This window comes from Lycorma delicatula, chromosome 8 (genome assembly GCF_047948215.1).
Source record: "Lycorma delicatula isolate Av1 chromosome 8, ASM4794821v1, whole genome shotgun sequence".
Taxonomy (NCBI): Eukaryota; Metazoa; Arthropoda; class Insecta; order Hemiptera; family Fulgoridae; genus Lycorma; species Lycorma delicatula.
Window position 1 is genome coordinate 124130943 of NC_134462.1, and position 17556 is coordinate 124148498.

At 29.6% G+C, this 17556-nt stretch overlaps 1 protein-coding gene across 3 annotated transcripts in view; it reads left to right on the top strand.

Moving 5' to 3' along the window:
• Nucleotides 1–17556, top strand: part of LOC142328908 (uncharacterized) — a 411591-nt gene that overhangs the window by 152321 nt on the left and 241714 nt on the right. For 2 of the 3 annotated variants that reach the window (XM_075373051.1, XM_075373052.1), the window contains exon 2: nt 409–453. The exons of the other annotated variant lie outside the window; for it this stretch is intronic. The gene's annotated coding sequence lies outside the window, so the exon portion shown is untranslated. The remainder of the gene's footprint in view (nt 1–408; nt 454–17556) is intronic. 3 annotated transcript variants of the gene reach the window in all.

The window sequence follows — 17556 nt, forward strand, 5'->3', positions numbered from 1 at the left end:
TGATCCCCAGATTCGCACATTATGAGTATTTATTTTTCCATTAACATGAAATGTTGATTCGTCACTGAGTACGACACGATAAAGGTAGTCTTCATCGCCACGGTGCACCATTCCATTTGCGAAGCTAGCACGTTTAACCTGTAGGTTAACAGTTTTCCAACAGCTAAAACGTTTAATGTATAATCTCTTTCATTTTATGTATAATTAATCAATGTACGTGAAACTTAAGAAATATTATTTAGCTTTAAAACTCCCATATTCATTTTACAACAAACGGTATATTTTCAACAAAAAAAATTCAAGTTAATTTAAGTTATTAAACCGAAAAAACTTTTAAAATGCCACATTTATTAATATTTTTAAATTGCTTTACGAAACTTTATTGATTATTTTTTTTGTGATTTACAGAAAGGAGATAATCTTAGCAAAAGGTTTCAGACGATAGGAATAAAGGTAATTCAGTTTGTAATAATTTTCTACAGAAATTATTTTTTTAATCTTTTGAGAATACTGTATAATAGATAATTTTTTTAACTAAAAAATGACTGGTACGGAGGGTGATTCCGTAACTGTAAATAATTTATAAAACTACTTATCTATGATATAAAACGTTTATAAATTTTCAATTCATTACATATATTTTACTTATAAATTTATTTTACTTGCAATGCAAATAGCATTTTAGATTATTCCTTCCCAAACAATAAGGTTTTAATGATCATGTAAAGTCAGTAAATCAAAAACGATTAGCCATAGGATGTTGCAATTTTTTATTTAGGACTGTTGTAACTAATTGTGCGCCTGCCTTTTTGATTGCAATCAACTAAAGTATTCAAAAAAGCCCAAAATCCAAACCATTTGGATTTTGGGGTTTTACTTACCTGCAGTAATAAGCCCTCATTGAGGGCTTTTCAATAATATATCATAAGTAGTACTTATTTTCATTGGTTCCAGAGTTATAGCCAAATAAAATTTTAATTAATGAAATATTTGGATCGTACATGAGGAAGGCACATCGGCTCGAATCCGACTTCATTTCCTTTTTTTAATTTAAATATATTGATTTACTAATAATTTTAAATTAAATATTGTAATCAATTTTTTGTGGTGTCCGCATCAGATTATTTTAATTACCTACTAGTTAGAAGTAATTAACACTTAAGGTAAAACGGTTTATGTAACATAATAAACGTTAGCAAGGATATGTGATTTGAAAATACGGTATATCATTCGATAATAAATCTTTGCATCAAGACCTTTCTATTTATTAATGTCATTTTTTATGTCTAATGTTTTACTATTCTTGTACTCCTGAGTTCTAATGTAAATCGTACATTCAAATTCATTTTTTTAAATGAATTTAGGTATAGGAATTGTGTTTAAGAATTGTGAAAGAAAATGTAATTTTACACACAAAATAGTTTTCCGATTAGTATTCATGTTTTTTTTATTGGAGAGCATCAAAGTCCTTCAGACTTCAGAATAGCGAGTGGTCCGACCGATCAGCTGATCATATAATATGAGTATATGTATTATATGAAGATAAGTCCCGCAATCTAGTTATAAATTTTATTGCAATACAAATAGGGAACTTATTTGTACATCATTTTTACATAGTCCCCTTGCATTCAATGCACTCGGTCCAACGTTGCACATGCTTCCTGATGCCCTCATAAAAGAAGGTTTTCAGTTGAGCTGCGAGCCAGGAATGCACCGCTTCTTTCACTGTTGTAAATCGACGGCGCCTTAATGCCCCTTTGAGTGGACCAAACAAGTGGTAGTCAGAAGGGGCAAAATCAGGACTATACGGAGGACGAGCCGGTACTTCAAAATTAAGTTTCAGCAGTGCTTTCAGCACTGGAGTGTTTCAGGAGTGTTTAGCAGTGCGGGCAGCAATATGTGGACGGGCATTGTCGTGTAACAACACAACACCTTTCGACAGCAGTCCTCGGCGTTTACTTCGAATTGCAGGCTTCATCTTGACAGTAAGCATCTCACTGTAGCGCGCACTGATTATTATCGTGCCCCTTTCCTCATAATGTTTCAGTACTGATCCTTGTGAGTCCCAAAAACCGTAAGCGTCCGTTTTCCTGCGGATGGTTGAGTTTTGAACATTTTTTTGCAGGGCGAGTTTGGATGTTTCAATTCCGTACTCTGCCGTTTACTCTCCGGCTCGTAATGATAGATCCGTGTTTCGTCACCAGTGATGATTTTGTCTAAGAAGATGTACCCGTTCGTTACCATACAAATGTTTTTGGCAGATGTCCAAGCGCATTTGTTTATGCGACTGTGTGAGTTGTTTTGGGACCCATCTTGCACAGACTTTATGAAACCCAAGTCTGCTGTGGATGATTTCGTAGGCAGAATCGTGACTAATTTACAGACGATGTGCCACTTCATCGATAGTTACTCGTCTGTCTAAGAAAACCATGCACGCTTAATGTTTTCCTCATTTGTGGCGGTAAACGGTCGTCCGGCTCCTTCGTCGTATATAACACTTGTGCTACCATTTTTGAATTTTTCAATCCGTTCGTAGACACACCGTTGCGGCAACACACTGTTCCCGTACTGTACCAAAAATCTTCGATAAATTTCGGCTCCTGATGCACATTCCGACCACAAAAAACGGATCACTGAATGTTGTTCTTATTTGGTGCAAACAGAAAGCGGAGCATCCATAGTTAACGGCGGGGCAGCGATAATGGAACTAACCTAGCAGCATCAAATCTGCACAGACATAACAACAATTAAACCACGCATGCGTCATCTACGCAACACGACAGTACTCTAACATAAACAAAAATATAACTAAATTGCGGATAATAATTGACTTAATAGCTATATTTCCATAGCAAAAACGTCCATACAGCAACATACGGTATACAACTATGTTTCTGAGGTCGATTATATTTTACCTAACTAATGATGCTCCACAAAATTCATTGACTTATTTGCAATCCTTAATAAAGTTAAAAATTTACTTTTAACATAATAGATCATTTTTGAATGAATCTTCGTGATTTTTTATTGTCATACTTACTAAATAGAGCAATACTTTTGTATGAATACCTGAAGTACTTCAATAATATTTAAATTTAAAATTCCAGTTATCCGTATTTTAAACTAGATTTGAGCACAGTCCTTTTGTTTTTCAAAATAACTCTCATTTCTCTCATTTCAGTCGGTCTAACCATTACTGTTAACTGTTGGTTCATATATTTTTAAAGGTTATCGGTAATATTTTTTAAAGACATCAAATGTTCTTAATTATTTTTCCATGTAGATAATAAATACTATGAAATTAAACTTATGATGAGAACAGTAGGTATGCAACTGTAACAGATTAAATTGACAAGTGTTTTACAAAATTGAATGGAATTATGAAATTTATTTTTAAAGCAAATTTTGGATTTATAAGATGTTAGTTTATTTATCTTCTCTCTTTTTCCTGTTTAGCATCCGGAACTACCGTAAGGTATTATTTCACGGGTTAAATGAGGATGATGTGTATGAATGTAAATGAAGTTTAGTCTTGTACGGCCTTAGGTCAATCATTCCTAAGATGTATGGTTAATTGAAACCCAACCACCAAAGAATACCGGTATCCACGATCTAGTATTCAAATCTGTATAAAAGCAAATGCCTTTATTTGGATATGAACTGTAGATCTCTCGACTTTGAAATCAGCTGATTTGCGATGACGAGTTAACCACTAGACCAGCCCAGCTAGGTGGGCTAGTTTATCTATCTGAAAAAAATTGAAGATTAAGCTCAGCTGTTAAATAATCTTTGTCCTTATTAAGTTTATTGAAAAATTATAATTTTGAATATAAAATTTTGGATTCAGCAGTTATTTAAAGAGAATTGCTGAAACTTTCTTACTATTCCACTTAATCATATGAATGGCTTGGTCGTAATGTATTAGGCTAGAATAATTTATATGCCTTCTTCTTATAACTGAGTTTTCCCCCAATTCAGTATATTTGGTAATTTAATAAATATTCTACTATATTTCTTGAAGTGAAAGTCAATTTTATGATGTATAAATCATGAAAAATAAATTATTTATCGAAATAAAAACTTGAACTCAAATAAATGGATTGAAAATAAATGCCAATATAAAAGAGCCATAAAACTAGGTTTTATTTAAATAAAAGATTTTAAAAACATTAAATAGATTATTTTAGTTATAAATAGTTAATATCTAGTTATTGTTTATTTTTAAATTCTAATCTTTTAAACATAAAAGATTATTTTGTAATAAAGAATCAGCTGTGTAAAGGGATGCGTACAACTGGTCAGACTATTAGTATAAAAACCAGATATTATTATACAACTTTGACCTTGGAAAGGTCATTGCCATGTCTTTATTCAGTGTTGCCAATTATAGCCTACTATATTTTACTTGTATAATAAATTGCCCTCTCATCACAGTTTACCCTTTCCACGAGCTACTAAGTTCATGTCAATCATTCTAACCGGTTTCAATAAATCAATCTCTTCTATTTTTTGTTTAGTGTTTATTTAATTTTCTTTTTTTAATTTAACAGTTTATCTAATCGAAATTCTTTTAATACCTGTTGTCTGTATTTGACAGATGTTACCAGCTGACGTTTATTTATTCTTTTTATACTGATTTTTTCTTGAAAAAAAAAATAATAATCTATCGTTTAAATAGGTAAGTTTTTTTTTTAATACAAATAATTGTTTCCTGGAGTATTTGTTTCAGATTCATCTTATATATATTTTGAGTGAATTCATGCTGAAACCAATTAAAAATAAAAAAAAAATTTTTTTTATTAAAAATTTATGGATAAAAATGAAATTATAAAAATAAGATTTTTAATAAACTGTTGTTTATTACCCGTGATAATTAATTTAAAAATGTATCTTTTATAAATACGATACCTTTTAATAGTTGATTCTTAAAAAGTTTTTATTAATGAATTTAACTACGGTTTTTTATTTTAATAATTTCTTTTTAACAGTTCTTAGAAATCTCTATAAAAAATGGGTTTTTTCGAAAACGTTAGCAAGGATTTTTAATTTAATTTCAAAAGAAAACTGAATGTCTCCATCATACCTAATAGATGATAATTCAATTTCAATGTATTCTTCTTCCTTTCTTAATCAAAATCGATTACTTAAATTTTATGCTACAACCAAGCTGTATTTTTACATATCGTTTTCATATAATACAAACTTTAGGATCATAAAAACGTTAAAAATAAAATTATTAATTTTTATTATTAGAAATTTTATTGGTGAACGAAGGGAAGACAGACAGCCCTCTGCACAGCTGGCGTTCGTTCGTGCTTGCATGGATGGGCGATAGTGATGATGAACGGGGACTCTGAATGCACCGAGTTGGAGGTTTAGTCGGTAGGGCGCAGGCTACATACGCCGTAACATCTGCGGAACCTGTAACATTACTCCCTTAACCAGAGGAAAAAAAGTTTTTTTTGTTTTAAACATTTTATATTAACGGAAATTAAGTCATTTTATACTAATTTTACGGTGCAAACTTTCAGCTGATAACTAGTATTGTGGGTTTTATAATTTTAATGGATTATTGAAAATTAAATTTTAAAAAGCTAAACAATGTGTACGTTTTGATCAAAAATAATATTTATGGATTAATTAATCTTTTCTCATTGTTAAATGAAAAAACTGCTGTTTAATTTTCGATAGAAAATGAGTAGTAATTAAATTATAATCTAGTAAATCTGATGAACATACTAGTTGTTTGTTAAATGACAATCGACAAATTTTTAATCACATAGCAAATAAATACAATTTAATATTGATTTTATTCGTATTTGAATACTAGTTCATACCGTTGTTCTCTGGTGGTTGGATTCCAGGTCGGCCTGAGTGTGTTGAAGACAACACAATTATCGGTGCAGTTATATTACACTAAGTCGCTAATGACTTTAATTGTTGAACGACTATAAAAGTCTTTAAAAAAAATATGTAATTTGCCGGATTTAGTCTAGTGATTAAGCTCGTCATCGCAAAATCAGTTAAGTTAATATGTACAAATATATTTTTTTTTCGAAGTCAAAATTCTAAGGTTCAAGTCCTTGGAAAAGCAGTTGCTTTTATATGAATTTGAATGCAAAACTGGATATAGCTGTTTGTAGCTAGGTTTCAATTAACCACACGTCTCAGGCGTGGTCGGCCTGAGTTTGTAAAAGATTACTCATTTACGACTACATTTACAACTGCGCACAGATGCTTTGGCATTTCTGCATAATACTGTTGCCATTATGTTATTATACTGTTATTTTGCAATTTTTCAACCTGGTATATATATATATATATATATATATATATATACCTACACACACACACACACACACACACACACACACAGTGTCCCACGATGAAACGGAGATCTCAAAACAATTTTTTTTCGAGTTACGGCTAGCAAACATATCGTCCGGATTTCAGCTCTTCTAATAAAAAGAAGCCTTATCGTAATTTTGGGACTCCAATTAAGAAATAACGTTGGTGATTTATGTAATTTGAGCTGGAAAAATTTGGTGTTGAAAAACTAGTTTTTTTAGGTTTGTAGTACAATAGATTGGTTAAATGCGGAAAGTCTAGTAAATATCTATTAAAGATAAATGCGGAAGATCTAGTAACAAAGCTTGTAGATAATTTAATTTTGAGAAAATTAATCTAAAAACCAGCCATTAAAAATTGAATAATAACTTTTAAAAATCGGTTTTTTATTAAAGCAAAACAAACGAATAATAAACAGAAAAACGTGTTATTCTGTCCCTAATAAACATTATTCTTAATATAGCAAAACAAAAATATAAAAAGTACATGAAATGATAAATGGTAATAGAATAACAAGCCTTAGTTACAGTAATTATTTTCGTATGTACATATCGGTCTGCCCGACGTAAAATATTTCCGGTGGTTTTCCGTATCATCTCAGATCGTTTCGCATAAATTTAATAGCACCGTATTTTAACGAGTAATTCTTCTTTAGTATTAACATTTTATCGGTATACTATCGTTTTCGTAGGGCCCCAAATGAAGTACTAGTGGCGTTAAGTTAGGTGACTGTAGTGGCCAATTGATTGGTCCACCACGTCAAATCCAGTTTATGAAATTAGCATTCAAAATCTATTAATTATAACTTCGTAAAAAGATATAATATATTTACACAGTTATAGTAAATGTTAATGCTTTTATAAAATCCCGATCACGCTTGACATTTTTTATACTACGTAAAAAATCAAGTGTGACTGGAATTAAGCGTAAGCTTAATTGTTTCTTGAATAATAAATATTTTAAGTAAACAAATTAATAAAATTTTGGCTTATCTCTGTTACGGATTGGTAGCGTCTCGGCCTTTCATCCGGAGGTCTCGGGTTCTAATACCGGTCAGGAATGGTGTTTTCAATACGCTACAAATTTCCATTTCATATTCCCATACACAAGCTTCAAAGCTTATATGGTAAATTAGTCATAAAAAAGGATTGATAAGATTTACGGGCATGGTAGAGGAGGAGGTTACCCTTTTAACCTCATATAGATTACTTCAACCTAGTTTGAGACGGCCTCTATATATTTTACGTTATTATGTGATACAGCATTTACCTCTTCATATCGGTTAATTTACTTGTTATTCTAAATTACTCATTTAAATTCTTGTCTTTATAATAATTATTTCTAATTACCACACAATATTTATCCTGTGAAATTTAATAAAACAATTATATCACTGGCTTTTTTCTTACTCAATTTTGAAAATTAACTATGACCGAGTAAAATTTCTATTATTTAAAAAAATGAAAGAATTTAATGTAAATGGTACATCGATAGTCAAAAATGACCACTTCTGCGAGGGCGATAAAAAATATCAGTTTTAATAAATTAATGCATTTAAACATTCTTCCAGCAAGTTTTGTACGGTTATAAAGTTTGTTAAAGATAATTAAAAAAAAGCTGACAACACAGTTGTTCGGCTTTCCCGTCACGCGGTTAAACCTTATACACTCACACAACTTAGTTTAAAATATTTATCATTTTATTTAAATATTTTTTTATATAATTCAATGAGTCTAACTAAAGGGAGCGCGCATAGCGTATTTAAGTATTTAAGCGACGGTCGGTACTAACTAAACTAATGTTATTTCATAATTTACATAGAACAAATTTCACTGGTGTAACCGCGAGGCTTAACGCACAGCTACCGAGTCAACTGTGCGATCGAGCCGAGACCCAGCCAGACCAACCTACGTTTTTACATTTTGGATATTATTCATTTATTTAATTCTATCGCTCACCTGTGACGTCACTACATAGCAGATAACTTCAACAGCATTTTTTCGGTGAAATTTTTTTTGCAAATATTATTTTTAATCGTTAAGAAATGTGCCTAAAAAGACCTCAATTAAGTGAAATCTCGAGATAATGAGGGTGACCTTGCTCTACAGCCTTAACCCTTTGACCTTTTAAGTTTAAAATTTAGTAGCATCAATAACTCATATATAGAAGTGATCTGACTAATTCTGGTCAAAATAAGTTTTTTATTAACCTTAACAAATTAATTTTAAAAAAATTCTTCAACTACCTGAAGAACCTTTTTTACTTTCCCGTCTAGATAGCCCTATAGCTCTAGAAGAAAAAATATTGCAATCGGTCCAATTTGAGCATAGCTGGTTTTCAACAGATCTTTACGTTTTGTGACACCTAAGGAACAAAAAAATACCACAAACCGGATGAAAATTTTTCGATAGTATGGACGTGTGTTTGCTGTTGACCTCTAAATCACTTATATATCCAGAACTACTGGACCGATTTTGACCAGAATTGGTCAAATTGCAACAGCATTTTTTGCGGTGAAATTTTTTTTGTTGTAAATATTATTTTTTAATCGTTAAGAAATGTGCCTAAAAATACCTCAATTAAGTGAAATCTCGAGATAATGAGGGTGACCTTGCTCTACAGCCTTAACCCTTTGACCTTTTAAGTTTAAAATTTAGTACCATCAGTGCCTCATATATAGAACTAACTGATCTGACCAATTCTGGTCAAAATCGGTCCACTAGTTCTGGAGAAATAAGTGATTTAGAGGCTAACAGCGAATACACGTACATACAATCATTAATATCCGGAAAATTTTCATCCGGTTTGTGGGATTTTTGGGTTTCTTAGGTGTCAAAAAAAGTCAAGATCTGGTAAAAACCTCATATGCTGAAATTGGATCGATTGCAGTATTTTGCCTTCTAGAGCTATAGCGCTGTCTAAACGAAAAAGTAAAAAGGTTCTTCAGATTGTTGAAGAATTTGTTATGAAATTAATTTGCTAAGGTTAATAAAAAACTTATTAAAATAAAATCACCCATGATTTTTTTTTATCATCATTACAAACAATTAAATATTAAGTTCTATTAGAGTATAATAGTGTTGTAGTTTTGTTTTTGAGCTGTTGATTATTAAAACTACGGTATTAGTTTTGTAACGAAAAATAAGTGTAAAAGCAGTACAGTTTTAATAGAGATGACTACTATATTGCAAAATTTCCAGAACATAAATCAATATTTACATTTAGATCCTCCTTTGTTTCGCCGAGGATTAATTTTAAAAAAAAATTATGACCCGTAAGTTCATGTGCAAAATATTTTATAATTTTTTACTGTGGTTAGCGACACCTCACTTGAAGTACGTGTTGGATGGAATTAAGTATAATTCCTCTTGATTGGATGGAATTAAATATAATAAGAAATATTTTACTAAAAAAAAATTTCTCTTTATTAATCTCTTGGGTTAACCAATCAACTATACAAACTTATAAATTAAATTCACTACGTTTCACTTAAAATCACATTTATAGACACATCATACAAAATTCTCCTATATACTAAGAAATTAACCCTTTAAAATGCACATATTTTTCTCAAAAATTACAAACACTATTTTCCTTAAAACCAAATTTACGAATAAATATGATTTTTTAAATTAAATTAACATATAAGCTATGTTGCTTAATCCGGCTATATTCGTTGACAGCGTTTGTATTTTTCTTGATCTATATCATTTCTAGAATGGTTCTTTATGTGTATTTTGATCTATCTAATATTTTAGTGCTGTTGAAATTGAACGAGTGTTTATCTTCTATTGTTTGTTTTATGAGCGCTATCACTTCCTTTTTTCTATATATATGGGCTTCTATTCTTTTTTTAAGGTATTGAGATATTTGTCAAATGTACACAGCGTTACAATCTTTACAGTGAATGCTATATACTACATAGGCTAAACATACTATTCAGATTGTTGTAGTTTGGACGGGCTATTACGAAATTCCTTTTGCAGCAATTTTTTCATTTTTTTAGAGAGATCTGCGACATATGGTAATGCAACATAATTCTCACTCATTTTTATTACGGTGGTTGGCTGATATATGATTATAGTGTTTATTAATTTTTAAGTTTTTTATTTATGATATTTTCCGGATAATTTTTATTTATTAATCTTTGCTTTTTTATGTATTCTGGTCTAACTTCAGGGTTTATAAACTTTATTACTCTGATTGTAAATACCTAAAGATTTCTTTTGTAAATTGTATATGTTCATCAAATAGTTTAAACTCTTTTAATATTAAATCAATATCATGTTCATGTGCACAATATCATCTACGTATTTTTTGTAGAATGAGATCTTAGTATTTAATCTCTCTATTTTACTTTCTAAATATTCCATAGTTAGGTTTGCTAAGTAAGCTGAGATTAGTGATCCCATTACTAAACCATGGCACTGTTCATATAATCTATTTTTAAATTTAAAATACATCTTATCTATGCAAAATTTATACATTCTAAAATTTTAGTTATATCTTCAGTTTCACTCCATTTGCTTTCTATCAATTTGTGGTGTGTGGATATTATTTGCTTATTAATAAATGTGTGGAATTTCCACGAATGTTTGATGTATTTATTTTTTCCGATAATTTGTTGTAATATTTTAACCAGCCATTTGATAGATTGTACATCGGACTTTGTATGCCGTTACTATAGGTCTTATAGGTTAATAATTTTTATGTAATTTTATTAGATCGTAAATTCTTGGCGGTATCGCGTTATTGATACTTGTGCAGACAACTTTTAAGCCATTTTATTATTTTCTAGTTGTAATTTATTGGTCGGATCCCTTTTTATTTATCTGTATGTGGTGTTTTATTATTTAAAATATTTTCTATTTTTGGTGCGTAATCTTTATTGTCCAACTGTTTTACTACTTTTATCAGCATTAATATTATCATTTTATCTCTATTACGCGTATGAATTTTTTTTTGTTTTTGATTTGTTTATGACGATATTTCCTATTATCTTTTCCGCATTTAATGTGATGTTATTGTATACTCTAATTTTGATTATATTATTGCATGCCTTAGTATTATATTTATATATTTGTATTGCCTTGCATATATTATTTCGTATTTTATTTTTACTTGCATATTGTCAACACTTCTAATGGCGTTCTCAATATTTACAATAAAGTTTTTTGTTGGCAACGGTTTGTGTGTAATTGTGTTTCGCTCGTGATTATATAATGTTAGCGGTAACTTTTAATTACATATTCAGGAATTGCAGTGAAATAAGATGTGTTAATTTCTTAGTATGCAAGAGAATTGTGTATGGTGTAATGTGCACTGTTACCTGAGGAAGCTTAGAGAATTCTAAGTGAAACGTAGTGAATTTAATTTATAAGTTTGTATAGTTGATTGGTTAACCCAAGAGATAATATATTTAAGTAAAATTTGTCTTATTGTCGTATGTATGTATATATACATATATTTTCAGTTCACGGGTTCATTGTAAAATGTATTAATGATAAATATATAGAAAAAAACTCACCTTTTAAAGGCCTTTTAAAGGATGACTTAGATAAAAATAAAAGAAATAAAAAGTTTTTAGTTCCCTACGAAACATTATTAATTTTTTTACATTTACTTTTCGTCACACAATATATTAATATTATTCTGAATTCTAAGAAGTACGAGTAATCATTAAAAAAAAATATTTTATAATGATTCCGGTGTTCATTGAAAAATAATTATAAAACATTTTTTAAATGAAACAAAAATTTGTCTTTCATTTCATATAGGATTAAAATTTTAACTTAAAATATAATTAAGATTATTTTTGCCGGATTGTGCACCAAAATTCATTTGTTATAAAATATTTTATTCATTTAATAAAAATGTTATGAAAATCTTTAACTGTTTAAACATACACAAACAAATTTTTAATGAACCACGACGTCTGTTTGTCTATTACATACTACATTCAAAAAATATTTTAACGTATGAATATTTGCTTATTTGTTTACAGTTGTTGAGTGCGTTGACTATACGAATACAACTAGTACTTTGTAAATTTATTATCGTATTCCATTCTGTGAAATTTCTCATTCGTTATGTAGACATAATTGTTTTTCCAATAAAGGAATCTAATTAGCTAATTAACTAGACTACGTTTGTTGTTTAAACATTCCGCTCAGCTCATTTAACTTAAAATGTTGACTTTAGTAATTTTGTTTAAATAAATATTTACGTATTGTTATATTTGTTTATTTTACGTTTGAGGTAGTAAAATCAATTATGTTTGAATTATCTTTTAGGGCTCCTGTTTTTATTTATTATGTACTATTCGAAATTTAATACGATAAAGGAATTTTTGTGATAAAATCCAACTTTTTTGTATTGGGTATTATTGCATTTACATAATTGGAATGATTAGGAGTCTAAGCTTTGCCGATAGACATTTTTTTTTAACCGTTAAATTTATTATGCAGTCCTGAATAGTAAATGGATTCCCTAAAGTTCTGGAGAAATAGGTGATTTAGAGGACAACACTGAATACACACACGTACATACAAACATTAACATCCGGAAAAATTTCATTCGGTTTTTTGGATCTCTTAGTTGTCAAAACGTCAAGACCGGTGAAAACAGTATATACCCAAATTGTCCCCTCCTAGAGCTATAACTCTGTTATAGCGCTATCTAGACGGGAAAGTAAAAAATTAATAGTGCTTAAACAAAATATATATATATATATTTTTTTTTTTTTAATTGTGTTATTTAGCATTTATTATTTAAAACTAAGTAGAATATTTTTTTATGTTGGTAAATAAAAATTATTTAAAGTATTTTTTTTTTTTTAAATAAAAATTCTCATAAAAATTCCATTAGGCTAAATGAATAAAAATTTAATTCTTTAAAGTTTCGTGTCAAGGAATAAGTTACAATTAACTTTCCTTTTTTTTATTTTTTATTCTATAGCTATCCGTTAAATTTTAAATTAGTTTTGTAGTTTTGTAGGTTTTTTCCTCCTTTTCTACTACAGCCTTATCTTTACCTTGTTTTTGTACTTATACATTTGTAATTTCTTCTTTCTATCTTTATTTTCGTATAGGTTTCCAATAATCCTTTACGTTTTAAGCTGTATCGTATTAGATTACACTTACCTTCTCTTCAGATACTTTTGCAGAGTTTTTTCTTTTTCGTTCTTCGTTACGATTTTAGTGAATCAGATTTTGTTAAAGGTATCCTGTCTTAATATATTATGTACAGTGTTGTTTTACAGTATACTTTACAATTTCAATGTTATAAAAAGGTGTCATTTAATTTTACTAGAATTGAGTTGTAGAAAAAATATAAAGCAAAAAACAATAAGTAGAAAAAATTCATTAAATTTTTTAAAAATTAATTTTGGAAAGTTAGTTTTAGTGAAATCTTTATGTACCATTATAATTGTAGTATGGTTGTTGAGGTAAAATTAATTATACTGACTTAGGACTCACGTGGTTAGGACTCACGTGGTAGAACTTTTCCTAGGTTTCCATATGACCAGCTTCAAATCACAACAATTTCAACTTTACAAAATTAACTTCTAACTTAAATTTCATTCAGTCTGAAAAGTTACAACTAAATTTTGTAAACTATAAACCTAAATTAATCGTAATTATTTAAGAGGGTCGTTCAATAATTAAAGGGAAGAATTGTAAAAAAATATTCAATAACAATGAAACTAACGCTACTTTTCAACATAATCCCAGGTTAAATTTATGCTCTCGTCTTATCTTCCTGTAATCTTTATTATTATAGCAATATATAATTTTCCATCTAGGTGTATGAACTCTTGTACTGTTCATTGTTGCTGGACTAGGCATTACGTAAAAACTCTTTTCTGATGATGCGAATTCGGGAATGTAAGGTGGATATGGCAACACTTCTCAAATCAGGTTTTGAATAGCTTACCAAGTCTTTTGAGCAATATATGTAACGACGTTATAATGTAGAAGAATTACGTATTTTGAGAAAGAACCCGGATATTTCCTCCTTAATTAGGGTTTCACTTTACTTTCTTGCATGTTCTGTTGGGTAGATTTAATAAGAAAGCTACCTATTTTAATGAATACCATGATTCAACTTTCGGAAAATTTCGACATATCGCGTTTCACATCTCCCAGACCCCAAAACCACGGTCAGCTCAAAAGTTTATGTATACGTGTATTATATATATATATATATTTCACTTTCTTGTGGAAACGATTACTGCCGTAATTTTGCGTCAATCAATTTCAAATTGATACATAAATATAATGACCCAAAATCACGGTAGCGTTCGTTAATGGGCAAAATAGGACCACGGGGGTGGAAATGGGAGGCTTTTTTTGAAAAAACAAAATATCGCTATAACTTTCTTATTAAGTAAAATATCGAATTCGTTGATGACCAAAATGTTGCTGGAATTGTAAGAAGATGAGGCTTGTTGTATGCTAAACATGTGAAACCTTTTTTCACATTTAACTGTTGTTTTGAGTAAATTTGATTTTTTTTAACTCAATCTACCTCCACCTTCCGACGTGCAGAAAGGGATGTTTTTAACATTCTGCAAATGAATTTTGATCTTCAGAGAATTAAAATTCTGTTACAAATCTTCCCCGGTCCAAGTTTCACTCGCAGCCGAAGTTTTGAAATAAATAATAGAGGTCATTAATAATAATAAAAATTCTTTTCGAACAGCGAATGTTTTCTATACCAGGAATACCAGCTTGAACGCCAGTCTCAGTTTAGTATATTAAATAGTTTTTCCGCTGTTGCCATTTATCTCTTTAATTATATTGAACCAGCCTCGTATATTTGTTGGAACATACATATTTTGATCATTGTAATAATAAATCCTTATTTATTCATCATCAATGTCATCATGCTAAGGTGATGGTGATGGTGATTTATAGGACAAGCGTGGTGTATTCCGATATATTCCTATTAGCGATATTGTGCTTGTCTAATGGTAAAGTCGTGACAAATCAGCTATTTAACAGCTGATTTTCAAAGTCGTACGTTCTGAGATTCACATCCTAGTAAAAACTTAGTTGGTTCTATACAACTATACAAATTTGAATATCAGACACTGGATACCGATTAGGTTTGGGGGTTGGGACTCAATTAACCAAACGTCTCGGAAGCAGTCGGCATGAGTCTGTACAAGATTACACCTCATTTACATTTGATACATATCATTCTCATCTTATTGGGCCGTGGAGGTGGAGTTTCTTACTGTTTAATAATTGAACAGAGTGCAACGTATACATTAGGAAAATAAATAATAATTATACAGTAGGTATATTTCTTTTGGAGAAATAAAGTATACCAGTACATTAAAAATCATTACAGCGGTATGCAAAATAGATTGTAAGAGAAAATAATTTTAAGTCAACCTAAAAAGTAGTAATAATTTTATCTTATGCATAAATAAATCTGAAAATCGGATTAAAGATTTTAATCTTACGTAAAGCAAACTTCATTATGTAACATCTCACATTTTGTAATTGAAATTATAAAATTTCCTCTTAGTTAAACAATTATTTCCTTGCTGATTACTAATATTACAACTGTTAGCTTTTACTTGCTTAAATTCGTAAAATTTTATTTTCTTCTTTTTAGGTGTTATAATTAACTGATATTTTTTTTTAAATTTTGGTGCCTCAAAAAAATAAGTTATAAAACATAGAATTTATTATCTTTTTTTTTTCAATGTGTAACCACTCAAATTGTTTAAACGTTATGATTTAAAAAAAAAAGAGAAAATAGTATGTCACAGTGTTTGGTTGGTAAAAAACGAAAAAAGGTAAAATTGTTATTTATAGAAATTTAATTCCTATCAACAAAAGGAATCTTTATGCATTTTAACTTTTTATGCTGGATTAATAAGTGTGATAAATTTTTTTTTAAATATGATTTTTTGGTATAATCTCCTGAAAATAACAAATTTTTTTACACATCATGTTTACGAGATGTAACATCTTGATCGAGTTCAATGATGAACCGAATTTGTCCACAATTTATTGATTTAATGTAAAATATATTTTTAAATAACATTTATTAGGACTTACACTAATACCAATTAGTAACTTAAAAATGACTGTCGTACTTACAAAATAGTGTTTAAATTTCAAATCCTTTTCTTTTTCCTTTTAGTCTCCGGGAATTACCGTTGAGGTATTACCTCAGAGGATGAACGAGGATGATATGTGTAAGTGTAAATGAAGTCTCAGTCTCAGTTCCTGAGATTTGTGGTTAATTGAAACCCAACCACCAAAGAAAATCGGTATCCACGATCTAGTATTTAAATCCGTATAAAAGTAACTGCCTTTACTAGGACTTGAACGCTGCAACTCTCGACTTCCAAATCAGCTGATTTGCGAAGACGTGTTCATCTAGATCAACCCGGTGGGTTAAATTTCAAATCTTATGTCAAGTTTAACAACTGATACCCACCAGTTTCTACGTATGTTTTCTCTCCATGATCGAGTTACCCTCTGCTTAGCGTTAATTTTTTTCGCTTTTTATTATAGGTAGGTTCTAGTTTCAAATTCAATTCGTCTTGGAATTTTTTACACTTAATAAAATTCATTTCAGTTTTTAAAAATGTTTTTATTCTTTTTACTTTCAGAATGTTGTTACTATGGATTTTACAATTTTTAACATAGATAAATATTTTTTTAATATTTGTATCCATTGTACTAATAGTTGAATTACGATTGAAAAATGTGCACACATATATCAATGTTTTACTTTAACATCATTTCATCACTATTCTTTGATTAAGGATTATTGAGGTCCTTTTTTTTATTTTAATAATTATTATTTCCATTATTCTTTTACGCGCAAAGGTCAATAACTTAGGACTACGAAAATATCACTTATTTCTATCTCTTCTTTTAAGCGTTTCTTTAATATTTTCGGCATGGCTTCGTTTTTGGTCATCTATCCATTTTTTCCTGTCTTTATTTTTTTTTTGCCACAGAGTTTTATATTGTAAATATTCTTTGGAAATTATATCGCAACAGTCCTTTTCTTCATGCCTATCCTTTGAAAATCTTCTTCCATTTATTTCAGGTACTTTAATTTGCTTTTCATATTACGTAGCTTGTCAAAGAATGGTTTATTTAATCTGTTTTAGTCCATCCTGATCATATGTTCCATTTAAATTTAACCTTCTTTTCCTTATCGTTTTTTCTAAAT